The sequence below is a fragment of the Triturus cristatus genome, chromosome 4_1, assembly GCF_964204655.1.
Source record: "Triturus cristatus chromosome 4_1, aTriCri1.1, whole genome shotgun sequence".
Classification (NCBI taxonomy): Eukaryota; Metazoa; Chordata; class Amphibia; order Caudata; family Salamandridae; genus Triturus; species Triturus cristatus.
Window position 1 is genome coordinate 125,449,430 of NC_140585.1, and position 14,417 is coordinate 125,463,846.

The 14,417-nt window shown below is 51.7% G+C and overlaps 1 non-coding gene across 1 annotated transcript; it reads right to left on the reverse strand.

Annotated features, from left to right (window-relative positions):
* Positions 1-10,482: 10,482 nt before the first annotated feature.
* On the reverse strand, positions 10,483-10,555 carry TRNAK-UUU (transfer RNA lysine (anticodon UUU)). The gene has a single exon. It is a non-coding gene; the product is annotated as a tRNA-Lys (tRNA).
* Between the last annotated feature and the right edge of the window lie 3,862 nt (positions 10,556-14,417).

Consider the following 14,417-nt stretch of genomic DNA (forward strand, 5'->3'; position numbering starts at 1 on the left):
TGTTGGGCTTATGCTGTTTTTCCTCTGTTTAAAGTTTGGATTAAACTGTGTTTGTGCCTCGCATCTTGGTTTCTGTTATTTTTTGGTGACCATGATGCTAATGCGCACTACTTTCGTCATGTGGTGAGGAAGACTTACGAGGAGGTAATGCCCCTGTTACTTACTGGTAATCTTCATTACTCCAAGTGAAGTCTTCCTCACCACATGAGTTCCCATCCCTCCCTTCCCTGTTTGGCTATCTGCTTCATGTTTGGATGCTGAGGCTTGGTTCTTGATCAGGAAGTGGGGTGGGTCGTGCCTCCTCTTGTACTAGGTCAGGGGTGAAAGAGGTCAGCCATGTTAGGTAGAGATGGGAGGACTATAGAGCTAATTTGCTTGGAGGGTTCTGTTGGGGAGCTGAAGCTCCCTACGTTACTCATGTGACGAGGAAGACTAGACTCGTAGTAATGGAGATTACCGGTATGTAACCAGGGCATTGGCAAAACCAAAAGGTCCTAAAGGCAAGACAGGTTGACTTTCCCAATGCTTGTTGTGTTGATGTCACTGCAAGCTTTCCTAACTTCACTGAGTGCAATTAAATATTTAACAAGACAAAGAAAACAGAAGTCATAGAGGCAGGCATAGAGTTTCCCCCTCTGGTCAAAGCGCTTCAAGGAGACATAGGTGAGCATGGCTTCAGAGAGACTTATTGGGCCACCGTGTCATCCGTTTTCATCTGTGGTGTCGCGCTTCTTGCAGGCGACACGCTAGTTGAGGGCCGGCACAAATGATTAGGAGACAGGGTATTGTACCTACTGAGCTCCCGCATATGTGCGCCTCTGGCCTCACATCCTTGAGGGCTCACCTTTATTAACTCTATCACGTGCCCCTCAACTAAGCCATTTGTACACAGGGTCTCAGCGGTGCCTACGAACATTACCCCAGGCCAGGGCCAACAATGGCAGAGTCTGTGGTTGCGCCTATTGTGTCATATGGGCGACACCACATTCCTCCTCAAAACAGTATCTAAACTGCCACAGGACGGCAAATGTTAATGCCCTGGAAACACATAATAACAGAACAGTCTAACGTGACATGGTCCTTCACACGGCAGGAGGGTGCAGGATTTCTTTGTAGATGATACTGAGGGTTTCCCTGGCCACCAGATGCACTGAGAGGTGGGACCACCAAGGTAGTCTCTAGGGAAGGCGCACTGGTTGGAGGTGCCTCCAGATCAACTCTCTCAGCTCCCGGATAGTGTACTTCAGACTCTTCCCACACATCATGATCAGGAGATGCTTCTCGACCAGGCGCAGGCCCTCTCACCTCAGAAGGTACATCTCGGGCAGGACGAAAAGTCTTTAAGAAGGACACATTTCTCGTGACTGTTTCCGCACCATGCTGATCAGTGACTCGGGTACCATTCAAGTGTGTGATGATCCATGGCTCCTTTTCGAACGGCAAACTGAACTTGCTGTTAGAAGCTCGATTCTGAAGGAGGACGAGGTCACCCACTCTTAGGTCAGGCTGTTGAGAACCCCTTTCGACACTGACGTCGTGCTTGAATGTGCAGTTCCTTCAGAAACTCTGGACACCACATTGGATGATGGGGAATAGAGTCCGCAACCACACGCCCCTTGGACAGGTGCCCCGGAGCCACTCCAGTCGTGGAGTGTGGTGTTTGTCGGTACACCCGGAGGAATGAGAAGATGGCTAGCTCCAAGGACTGTTGGCGGTCATGAGCAATGCGGATAACTTTGTTTAGGGTGCGCATAAATCTTTCTGCCTCACCATTCACTTGAGGCCACCTTGGGGTTATCTTTTTGTGGGTATCCCGAGAGACCACAGATAACTGGCTAGTTCCTGTCCCTGAAAGGGAGGGCCATTGTCAGTTCATATTTCTTGGCTGAACCCATGAGTGGCCATCACTTTTTCCAACTTTGGGATGACCTCACTTGCGCTCAGCGATGGTCGTATTTCCACCTCAGGATATTTTGAGTGGTCATCGATCAGTACAAATGTGTGTCTCCCATCCGGAAGGCTCCCGATATCCAGACTGATGCAGGTCCAGGGGTGTTCGGACCGGGGTTCAGTGATTATTGGAGCAGGGGGGGACTCCTCTCCCCTGTGGCCTGACACCATTGGTAGGATCTCACAACCTTCTCTACCTTCTCGTCCATCAGAGGGAACCACACTTTCGTCCTCAGGCGAGTTTTTGTTTTCACCATTCCTTGGTGCCCGGCATGCCCCAGCTGAATGACCTGGTTGGTCAGGACTGAAGGAATCACAAGGCGATGACCTCAAAGTAAGCATCAGGTGGAATCTTCGTTGAGCTCCTGTCTGACATTATAGAGAATTTCCATGATTCGTTTAACCTTCGTGGTGAGTGCTTTCCACTCACCCCTCGCACTTTGCCAGCGGGCCATGCTTCAGAATCACTATGGCCCGCTGGAGGCACTCATCCCGTCTGGTTTCTTCCCCAAACACCTTCATGGACAATGGAAGAGGGCATGACCTGGCTGTGACATATCAGACATAGTCTTCTGTGTCCTCTGCCTCATCTTCCTCTTCAGGGGTAGCCACCTGGGGGTAACGGGAGAGATAATCGGCCGGGATGTAGCCCTGCAGCTGCAGCATCCACTTTTCTATTTGTGGGGGCATTTTCGAGGCCGTCCCAGCAAACAGTGACAGAAGCGATTTGTGGTCGGTTGCGACGATAAATGGATGTCCATATATGTACAGGTGGAAGTGGCGACACCCCTAGTGTATGGTTATGGCTTCTTTTACTATTTGGAAATATTGCTGCTCATTGTCTGTCAGCGACCGACTGGAGAAGGCCACCGGGGCCCAGTCTTCTTCTGTCTGACACCGCTGCAGTAAGACAGCTCCAAGACCCTTCGGCCCAGCATCAACCGCAACCATGGTCAGCTTCCTCGGGTCAAAGAATGTGATGGTCGTGTTGGCAGACAGAGCATCCTTGACTGCTTGAAAGGCCAGGTCATTTTGTGACCCACATGTCCAGGGAACAGAGCCTTTCGTGAGTTCCCGGAGAAGCTGGGTGAGGGTGGTAAGATCTCGGATAAAGCGGCCACAGTAGTTAACCATGCCGAGGAAGCTTCAGACTTCAGTAACACTGGTAGGGGCAGGGGCCATTTTTATACCGCACACTTTGTCCCGGTCTGGAGTTCCACCTGAGGCTGAGAATACGTAACCAAAGAATTGGAGCTGCTGTTTGAGGAATTTGCACTTGTCTCGATGGAGGGTGAGACCAGATTCTTGGATCCTCTCAAGCACTTGCATCAGCCTGGCATTATGTTCGGCAACCGTTTTGGCGTAAATGAGAATGTCACCACTGATGTTCACCACCCCTGGAAGGAACATTAGCAACTCATGAATCACATTCTGGAATACTTCTCCCGCACTTGATACTCCAAAGCTCAGGCAGGTGTACCTCCTCAAGCAAACGTGGTGGAAAAAGTTGTGATGTAGCATGACTCTTTGTCCAGCACTAACTGATGGCATCCTGACCGAAGGTCAAGCTTTGAGAACCAGCACGCTCCACTCAATTCCCCAATGAGATCCTCAATCGTGGAGGTGAGGTGTCTTTCCCTTTTTATTGAGGCGTTGGGTAGCCTCATATCAACACAGATCCGCACCTCTCCCGGTTGCTTGGGCTTTCGAGTGACCACGATGAGTGATACCCATGGGGTGGGTCCCGTCACCTTCTCAATCATCCTGGCAGATTCCAGTTTGGCTAGTTCCTTCTCAACTAATGGTCTCAGGTGAAAAACTATGCGCCGGTGGCGTAGCGCTACGGGCTGAACAGTGGGATTGATGTGTAGGTGTACTTCTTTTCCCCGTAATCTTCCAATCCCGTTAAAGACGTCTGGCAATTCGGCTAAAATGTGTCGTACTGTCTCTTGGTGGATCCCAAAAGCGAATGTCACAACCCCGAGGTCTTCGGCAGCCCAGAATCCTAGCAGCATGCCCTGTCCATCTTCCGCCACGTAGATCTGTAACCTTATGGAGTGAGCGCCATGCGAGATTGTCGCCTTGAATTTTACACGGATCAGCAGGGGTTGGTCTTGTCCATATGCGAAGACTTTAATAGCCGTGGTGCCCAACACCGGAGTTGGCTTCATCGATATGTAGAGTTCTGCCAACATGATATTAATGGTGGCCCCCGTGTCTATAAGAGCTGTGATGTCCTGCTCTTCTACTCGCACCTGGCATTGCGGAAGATAGGGGACATCTGGGCTGCTGTGCTTATCATGTATGCTGTGTGGACCATGTGTTCTTCGACATCATCATCGTCCATATCACTATTCCCACTTTGCGCTTCCGGGAATGAAATTGACTGCCAGCCTGGGTCTTCTGCTTTTCCGCGAGCCCCACACTTGTTCAAAGTGGTACATTTAACACACCCCGCACACTTCTTCCCTTGTGCTGGACAGTCTGTTGCACTGTGTGGACTTCCTCCACAGTATCCGCAGCTCGTGGGTTTCCCCGATTCCTTCCGGCTTGATGTGGCTGCTGGGTGTGTCCCTACGGCATTAACCAGTTTTACTTTCACTGGTGTATGTAGGGCCGCTTCCATATGGGCTGTTCTCGCCCTCTATAGTTCCTTGGTCCTCCCTGTAGTATCCGGCTGGATACGTTCTAGTGTTCCAGTTGACATGTAACCCACACTGAACACCCACCCACCACAGGCGTCACCAGTCAGGTGACCCTGACAATAAAAGGGGCCGAGCGCACGTGCTCGTGGCCAGTTTATAGTACCAGTCATCCGGTGTCTGCGTCCCTCATTTCACCTCATTGGCGACGAGGGGGCTGTGCCCTGGCGTGCAGCAGCCCAGCAAAAATGAAAGGAGGGGTGAGAGCAGTCTGCGTGTCAACCCCAGCAGGCACAGACAGCGCCTGATCACCTGCGGGCGTGCGAAGAGCCCCGGCGGGAAGCGAGGTGTCTGAGAGCCCACCTCACACCTCATGGGCCTGAGTTGATCTGCCCCCCCCTGCGTGGAAGAGCCCTGGGGGAGAAGAGCGAGCCGAGCGGAGCCCACCCGCATCGGCCGCGGCACCGTGACCCGCAACACGACGAAGTCGGGTGCCCACCCCGACCCCGTGCAGCCTGCCGAGGTGCCCGTGGTGAAGCGCACGCCAAGCGGAGCCCACCCGCATCGGCTGCGACCCCCGCGAGACGCCTGTACCACGCGGAGCCCACCCGCATGGCCGCGTTGAAGTGCCCCGAGTGGCGAGGGAAGTATAAGCCGAGCGGGTGCCCACCCCGCAGCAGCGGAGCCCACCCGCGACGAAGACGAGCCGTGCCCGTTGTACCTGCACCCACGAAGAACTGCGAGCTGGCGCGGTGTGAGGTAACAAAGCGGAGCCCACCCGCGGTCAGGAAACAACAGTAGCGTTCACTCCCCGCCGCGCAGCGTATGAAAGGTGAGGCTGCTGCGGCGGGGTGCGGAAACGAAATGGAAGCGTCCGGCCCGCGGCCGGAGAAGTGAGGCACTAGTACCCCTTCCCCCGCGCGGCCCGAGAAGAGCGAAGGTCTGCCGGGGGGGGGGGACCTACACGAAGGCAAGCACCGGCAAGTGAGTGTGTGCTCCAGCCCCCCCTCGCGTCCCGTGACGCGTGTGAGTCGGCTGCGGGGGGGCGGAGCACTGCAGGCGGACAGCTCCGTGGAGCTAAAAAAGGGACTGAACCGGCCCGTGGCCGCTCAAGCGCGGGAGGCGACAAGCGCTGGCGAAGGAGAGCGGCACTGGCACACACACCCCCGCAGGGCCCGAGCAACGAGGAGGCTGGCTGTGGGGGGGGGGGGGAGCGGAACAGATAGCAATTCGTAGGCGCTTCGAAGCGCGAGGTTCAAACAAGCGCAAAGAGCGCGAGGTGCCCCAACAGGAGACCGCTACAGGCGGGTAGCGAGAAAAGCCAATCAGGAGGTCAGCTGTGCTGTTCCAGCACAAACTAAGGCGAAGAAAGCAGTGTAAAGACACTGCGCCAGCCGTCACCCACACAAGGAGCATTTCTCCCCCAGTTGGTGATGCCTCATCGTCCCCTGTGCAGCGCTGTCAATGTCTGTGGCCCCTCTGCCTCAACAAATAAATAAAGGAAGAAATTACTTACCTGCTGCCCAGTCCCTGTCCTGCACTCCACTGCTCGGCTGTGGCTCCTGCCCTCTGCACTCCACCGGAGCCTGGAAAATGAAAGAACATTCAAGGAAGAACAGGTTTGCAGCAGAGAAGGTTGCTGCTGAGGGAAGTAAAGTGAAAACCCTGCACTGCCATCTAGTGGCCGGAGAGCAGCATTGCACCAGCTGCAGGAATGGAATAGAGAGGCATGGAGGAGAGGCAGCGAGGCATGCACCGCAAGGTTAGACTGGTGCACAATGGTGAGTGCACGGGAACGCGACGGAGGCGCGCAGGAATGCGCCAGAAGCGCAGGAAGAAGAGACGGTGTGTCACCGGGATGCCGCGCCATCCCACAGCAAGACAAAGTGAAAGAATAATGGTGTCAAGCCACATCCACCCCAGCAAGGACTGTGCTGTCGCCGCATCAAGTGGAGCGGAACCCTCGAGCGAACTAAAGGACTCAGCGCAGATGTACCCCGGACGCGGAAGGTACACAGCAGCGCCTAGGAAGAGGAACTCACTGACGAAGATGCGCGCAGCAAGTATCCGACACTGGCGGGCGAAGGATGAAGAAGTACACCCAGTGGCGCCAGGAAGCCACCACATCAAGAAATCACACAGCGCAAGGAGCAACGCGACTCTGAAGATGTACCGCGACGGTACGAAGAGAAGCATGCACCAGCACTCGACGATTCCGCCAACACAGGTAGTCGCACGACGTGACGCACCTCGTGAAGCCGGCCACCCAGATGGTCGCGCGAAGGTTGCCGACCACCCAGATGGTCGCGCGAAGGTTGCCGACCACCCAGATGGTCGCGCGAAGGTTGCCGACCACCCAGATGGTCGCGCGGAGGACGAAGCCAACCATCAAGATGGTCGCAAGGAGGAAGAAGCCGACCAGCAAGATGGTCGCAAGGAGGACGACGCTGACCACCAGTTGGTCGTAAGGAGGAGATAGACCTACAAGAGGTCGGAGAGTGCACTGGCCTGTCAAGAGGTCAGAGCTGGAGAGAAGAGGAAGTCCGAAGGGACGTCAGTGAAGAGGACCCCATGTTAGGTTCACAAAGAGGACCAGGAGGAGTAGGAAAAGAGGTCCAGTAACATCACTCGACATCAGAAGCAACATCAGAAGCAACTACGAGACAGAAGGTCGCGATGATTGGTCCAGTCACAGAGGGAAAGGAAGACAGTGTCCTAGTGGCGGGACAAGACCAGAGGGAAACGCGTAGAGTGCACGCTACACGAGGAAGCCTGGTAAGGACGAGCAAAAAGGCAGGAAGACTGGATCACGTCGCAGTGGAAGGAGAAGGAGAACACCCGAAGAGGAAAGGAGAAGAGCACAGAGGTGTGCGTGACAGATCAACACGCACACACCAGAAGGAGAACACCCGAAGAGGGAAGTGAGAAGGTGCATGGGCACCCAGACCCAGTATCTGGAAAACAACATCAGCCCCACTGGGAGTATACGTCGATGCGTAAACCCGAAGGTCACCCGGGGACGACAGACACGAGCAAGCCGGTCCGTTGGTAACAAACACCTCTGGGAAGTCACGGAAACAGGACCGTGGACATCCAAGGGGCAGAGGCCTCAGGGACACCGGTGGCAGCGGGTCCCCAAGACGAGAGATGGACTGTTGAAGCTTGCTCTGGAGCTCCTGGGAGAACAAGGCAGAGCGCGAAGGACCAAGTGCCAACAGCACCCTTTCAGGCGGAACTTCGGACACGGGAAGAGGACCCGTCGTGACTCCCCCAACGCGAGTGGAGCGACAATGCGGCGGTCCACCGGTCCAGTGGAAACCTGGCAACAAAGGGCCTCCGGGTCGTCCAGTGAGAGGGGACACCCACGAGAGAGGGGTATCCGTGAGAGGGATATCCTGCAACGGTGAGTCCTGTAAGAAGACAACTACTAGTCGGAGGAAACACCTCTACCAGGGCGCCCAGCGGAAAAGAGAACAAACAGTGGTCCACCACCACTCCTCCCACACTTCCACCGATGGCGGTACTAGAGAGAGATTGTGAGGCGCACTTCCACGATGTAAGTCCAAAGGAACACATCCGCAGAGCACTCAGACATAGTGCCAAGGAGACAGAGTGGTCCCGGCTGTCAGAACACCCTCGCCGGCAGTTGACCATCAGCCAAGAGACTACGTGGAAGTCATGATCGCCAATTTATGTTTTGTTTGGAACTTGTGTTTTCTCCCACAGGTTCGGACTTCATTTAAGTTTAACTTTCATTAAAGTTTGGGAGGGATGTAGTATCCGGCTGGATACGTTATAGTGTTCCAGTTGACATGTAACCCACACTGAACACCCACCCACCACAGGCGTCACCAGTCAGGTGACCCTGACAATAAAAGGGGCCGAGCGCACGTGCTCGTGGCCAGTTTATAGTACCAGTCATCCGGTGTCTGCGTCCCACATTTCCATGCATGAGGGCCTGAGGGCCCAATCACCACACTCCCCAGGGTTAGGATGTCGGCTAGGGGCTTCCTGATTCTTCCAGTATTTTCTCTCGGAATTTTGCAGAGGCACAGCCCTGTATGATTTGACCCCTTATTTCTTCCACCTCATCATTGAACCCACAGGTGCTTGCTAAGTCCTTGAGTTGAGCTTGAAATGTGTTGATGGACTCATCTGCTTGATGACGTGCCTGATGGAATACAAAACGTTCATAATCTTAATTCGCCAGGGGTTCAAAGTGTGCTGACAGGGTTCCAATTAGTGTGAGGTGAGTTTTGGGAGCCGGCTCATGTAGTGACTTGGCAATCCTATAAATGGCTTTTCCTTCTCGATGCAGGAGCATGGCCCTCTTTTGGTCATTAAGCACCCTAGTGGCATCGAAGAACAGAAGCAGTCTCTCCACCCATTCCTTCCATTTGGGCGCCTGAGCAGAAGGTGGGCCCGCCACCAGGAAAGGTTCAATAGGGGGAATTGCAGACATTATACTGTCTGTCCTTATGAGGGAGATAGACCTTTATCACACTGAGTGGAATGTGGGCTAAGGGAGGTGTTATACCTCCTTCTTGCTGCTGTGTCCCTCAGACTACCCACCACTGTGCTGCTGGCAGTCAGGGTCTGGCTCCTGTGGGGGATGTACTTTATTCAATGTCTCTGGGCTCTGTGCCACATGTGCCGGCTCACCATAGTGCAGGCAGTCTGAACTTGTCACCAGCCCAGTGCCTCACTTCACCCCCACTAACGTCCCTGGGGTCTCAAGTCACGTGTGCTGTCTTGCCTCCGTGTGGTGCTCAGGAGCAGGCTTTGCGGCGCAGCAGTTGCAGGGGCACTGTTCCAGAGGAATATCCCCAATCAGCACACGCCGGTAATTTGATGTGTAGCTCTTTCAGGAAAGCAACGCGCTCATGTGCGTGCTCCGTGGCACGAGCACCGGGTGCGTTCCAACAGCACTCCGGCCGCCACGGAGCAGACGTGAGATTCAGCCGCCCACCTCGTCGCCAATGTGGTGTCGGGCTTCTCGCAGGTGGCACGCTAGTTGAGGGCCGGCACAAATGACTCGGAGACAGTGTATCTACTGAGCTCCCGTGTATGCGCGCCTGGTCTCAGGGTGGCCTACGAACATTACCTCGAGACAGGGCCAACATTGGCACAGTCTGTGGTCACGCCTATTGCGTCACTGGGGCGACAGCACATCATTCCACCCTACTCCAAAATCTAGGGATGGGGCGGTCTAGTCACCAGAGCACCTCCACCTCATAATCTGGAAGCATAAATCAAACCCCTCGCCACCCCCCTATTCCACCAATGTTTCGGCTCCCATTCCCTGTAAAGTTCAGTTCACTGTGTCTGTATTTTGTGGTCGCCTTTACAGAGTGCATTACACTGTTACAGCCCTCAGTTCACGACAGACGACACCGAGACACTTTTACGAAGTGAGGTATTCCCTCTTAATTGCGACACACTTGATATAAAAGTAATTAAACGCCTCTTTCCCAGCTGAAGATTTTGTGAAGGTTTGTAAACACGCCTTAACATTATCGCATGGATAATGAGCTGCCACGTTACTATATGGTTAATTCTGAGGTGCCTCACACTCGTGAGTTTGCCCAGATTTACATGTAAAGTCCGATAAACACCCCCTTTCACTGAGTGGCAGTCAGTTGAATTAAAAAGCTCCGGTTCATAGAGTTTTGCTTCAAAGCGCTAGATCCGCACGGAAGGAATCTATTATGCGACCATTAGGGCGCTGCGACCGCTAATGACGCTATGTGAGGTAAAAAAAAAGTGTCAGCGAAGGGAGGGAAAAAGTAGTCATTAACTGAAAAAATAATTCATGCGTGAACAAAGAAAGTATTCATTTAATGTTTGCAATGATATCAATAGAACATAGTCATCATAATAAAAACTCTAGCGCCCGAACAGGGACTTGAACCCTGGACCCTCAGATTAAAAGTCTGATGCTCTACCGACTGAGCTATCCGGGCTCCTGGATAAGGGCTGAAATCACTTTCTGTAATGTCAGGTGTAGTTCAACATGCGTGTAGCAAGACATATTTTATGAGTGATCGTCTTTATTCCAGAAGACGTTCCACCATTCCCTTCCATAGGTTTATCACCTGTTTTCGTTTGAACCCTCAGTCAGGAGCAGTCCGCGTTGCAGATGCCTCCCTGAGCCTCTTTTCCTGGCCCTCTCTCTCTTTTGACACCTTTTTCGTGTGCGTCACCTTGGATTCCACAACCTGTATCGAGAGAGAAGGGACAGGGCAGCCACAGGTAGGGTGACCAGATTCTCAAAACAAAAAACGGGGACAGGTCATAGACATAGAAGTAGGACTACGATTTGCAGTAACCACCGACATAAAAGTAGGACTATTTGACAGCTGTGATAAACATAGAAAAGGGACTACGACAGCTCCCTCCAAGACCGAGATGAAGCATTACAGATGACAAATCAGAGGTCTTTTATCGGCAGTAAGCATTAATTCCATTTAAACAGACTTTGCCTCAACATTTGCTTTAGTCCAAGTTTGTTTTCTTATTAGATAAGTATATATATTGGGATTGTTAACTGAACAATAAAGAAAATTGCACAATCGAAGAGGAGTTTGTGCTCTTGTTTTTGCCACGAGGAAGTGAACGAGTGCATCGCTAGCGAGTTTGATAGATATATATATACACACATATACACACACACATTCTGTCATCGTCAAAATCAGATACTGCTGTTTGTAGAATACTCCTTCCCATAAAGCACTCCCCCTACGTTCAGCGCAGTTGACTGAAATATAAATAATGTTTGCTTTATTTACGTGGAAACATTTACGCACATTAGCATAGTAAATAGTTTAGAACATATAAGACAGGGCTGGCTTTAGTGCTGGTGGCGCCCTGTGCGACAATGTTTGTTGGCGCCCCCCCCCAATGACCACCTCCACCACGGATTCTCTCACTAGCACCCTTTAACAGTGACCAAGTCACCATAACCACACTCTATCAGATGCATCATATATAGTGCCACTCATACCAGTGTAGGGTGTCCAAGCACTTTGCATCACACACACATTACACAGAGACAATCAATCATACGTGTGTAAATCAGTGTATAGGAAATGTTACATAAGCCAAAGGACTGAAAGTGTAGGAGTCACATGTCATCCATACTGGTAGGCAGTATAGTTTAAGAGTGCTTGGTGTGGAGAAGCACAAACACAGAGTCGAAAAAGAAACAGCATAGTTGGGAGTTTTCTTTAATATTAAGAATCGATTTCTAGCCAGATTAACCCTTTTTGAAACATTAATCAATGTTCTAATAATGTATACCTTGCAGTGTGTATGCAGTTCTAGGATGAAAGTTAATAGCTCACTATTCTATATTAGGACTTTAAGTTATAAATTGCAAGTAGCAAAAAAATGTCTCTTGTGAAAGCAGTAACCTGCTGATCTCTTCACATCATACACACTCTGTAATCTACTTGGTACACGTTCTTTGCAGCAGGCATATTTAACCCTCTGCACTAACTTCAGCCAAGTCAAAACCTCAACTATACAAAATGCTGATCTGTCTCCAGGAAGATCATTAATCACACTCTTGACATTTATGTGAGGCCTGGTAATTGCTGGGGGAAAGAAACGCTACACGGCGCCCCCAGGAAGCCAGCACTGGTGCGGATAAAACTCTCAGGGTTAAAATACACGTTGCGGGCTTGCAGGCTGGGAGGGCAAGGATTCCTGGATGATGCAGCTCTGATGCAAGGCAGTGTCCCGACGGTGCTGGTAGGGCTGGGGGGGCGTCACGAAGCTGCTGCTGGATTCTGCTGTAGTTTGAGACTGTCCGACCCTCGCTCGCTTTAAGGCAGAGCAGGGTCACGGTGGATTGCTGCAGGCTGTAAAATCAGGGTCATGCCGGTCACAGGTGGTTCTAACCAGCTGCATGATGACGTAGGTGGCGCTGTGTAGACAAAGAGAAGGGAAATCCCGAGAGAACATGTCTCTCTTCAAAGGATTTCCCTTCCTGCTACAGCGCTCACCTCAGTGACGTCACCAAGCTGTGCAAACAGAGCATGCGCGCAACCGGAATAGTTAAAAACCGGGACATTTCTTTGTTCAACCCGGACACTGTTCTAAAACGGGGACATTTGACTCCATTGGAGTACAGTGTCGGGACACGGGGACATTTCACAAAAAACGGGGACCGTCCGGGCAAAACCGGGACGTCTGGTCACCCTAGCCACAGGGCAGTGACCGAGTCCGCTGCGGCAGGACAGTGACGTTGAGCCCCCACCATTTCGTTAGTTGCTGGGCTGTCCTTATCTGCCCCCCGCCCCTTCACTGTAAAGTGCCTTATCTCGTCCTACCTTCGGATCCTCACAGTCTCACCCCACGCGTCTCAGTTATTAAACCCCGCCCCAAATTTGAATACTGTAACACGTTATGGCCTTCCAGGAAAAATGTCATTGTGTCTCTGGAGTGCTCCCGAGGTCCTTTTGTGGAAGCACCGGCCCTCCCCCAGATGAATGTTTTATGTGTATTTCCTACATAGCAGTAAATCCACCCTGCAGAGCTGGTTTGTGTGTGTATGTAAATATTTACTGCTTTACTAAGATTTGGTGTGAGGGTTGCTCCACTTGGGGCAGTCGTGACGCAAAATCCATAGTGGGATTTACCAAGACACACAATTCAAGATTTGCGCGGCTTTGCCTTGGGTTTTATCCCAAAAGTAACTCATTGCAATGCATAGCGCTGCCTCGTGTTTCCTTGCATCGGGGCGACATTACATGGATGGAGCCTGGGCGTCCACAGCATTCACCCGGGCATTCTGACACAAACCCATTGCCAATGCTTAACAAGCATTGGCATAGCCAATAGGTCTCGCCTTTGGGACCTTATAAGTGTTTAGCCATGCAACAGTTGATGTTGTTGCACCAAGCATATTGTGCTGCATAACTAAATACTTATAGGGCCCCAAAAGCAAGACCTATTGGCTACGCCAATGCTTGTTTATTGGAGGTAACAGGTGGCCTACGGGTAAGATGACCTCAAGAACAGCTCTCGTGAGGCAAGGAAACATTGGTACAGGGGGTACTTGGACCTCACAATTGCGACACATTGGGTCAGGAAACAGACAACAAAACAGGTTTACTGCACCGAAGAGCAAAAGAGACTGGATGATAGGGAAACACTGCTTCCATAGAGGAGACAGGTATAAAAGAAACAAAGTGTTTTCATTGTTTTAAAGCCTCGATCTGGAACTATACACCACAGACGAACTCACAAGCGTTGCACTAGAAATACTCTGACATGAAGTCACCTAGGTCAGGGAACGGTAGCAACCTAAAGTAATGAGACAAAACAAGCCTTGGCAAAGCCAAAAGACTAGCAATAAAACTCTGAGCCGTAGGCTTTACAGATATCGCTAGATAATTATGTGAGAATCACTTAGAGAGGGGCGTTGTGTCTGCCCACATGTTGGGACCCAACAGTACATGTTTCAACTGGACAGAAGTTGTGTGCTTTCACAAAGAAAAGTGTTTGTCCTCCACAGAGCTCTAATCGTTCCTTCCCCTCATTTTAATTGCCTTGCAAGGGGGAAAAGCAACATTTGTCCTTCCAAGGTCCGAGCTTTGACATGTATGCTGCACGCTAAACTCAGCAGCAGGCGCCTGGTTTAGTGAACTATCTCAGTGCCATGATTAGGCAGGTTAGAGCATTTGAATATAAAATCTAACCGGGACCAGCATTTCCATGTCAGAAGTTCCTCATTACAAGTGTGACTGGTTGAGAACAATGCTGAGAAGTTTCAGTGAACTCGTGTACTTTGCAGACACTGTGTGCCCACCATGCAGACTT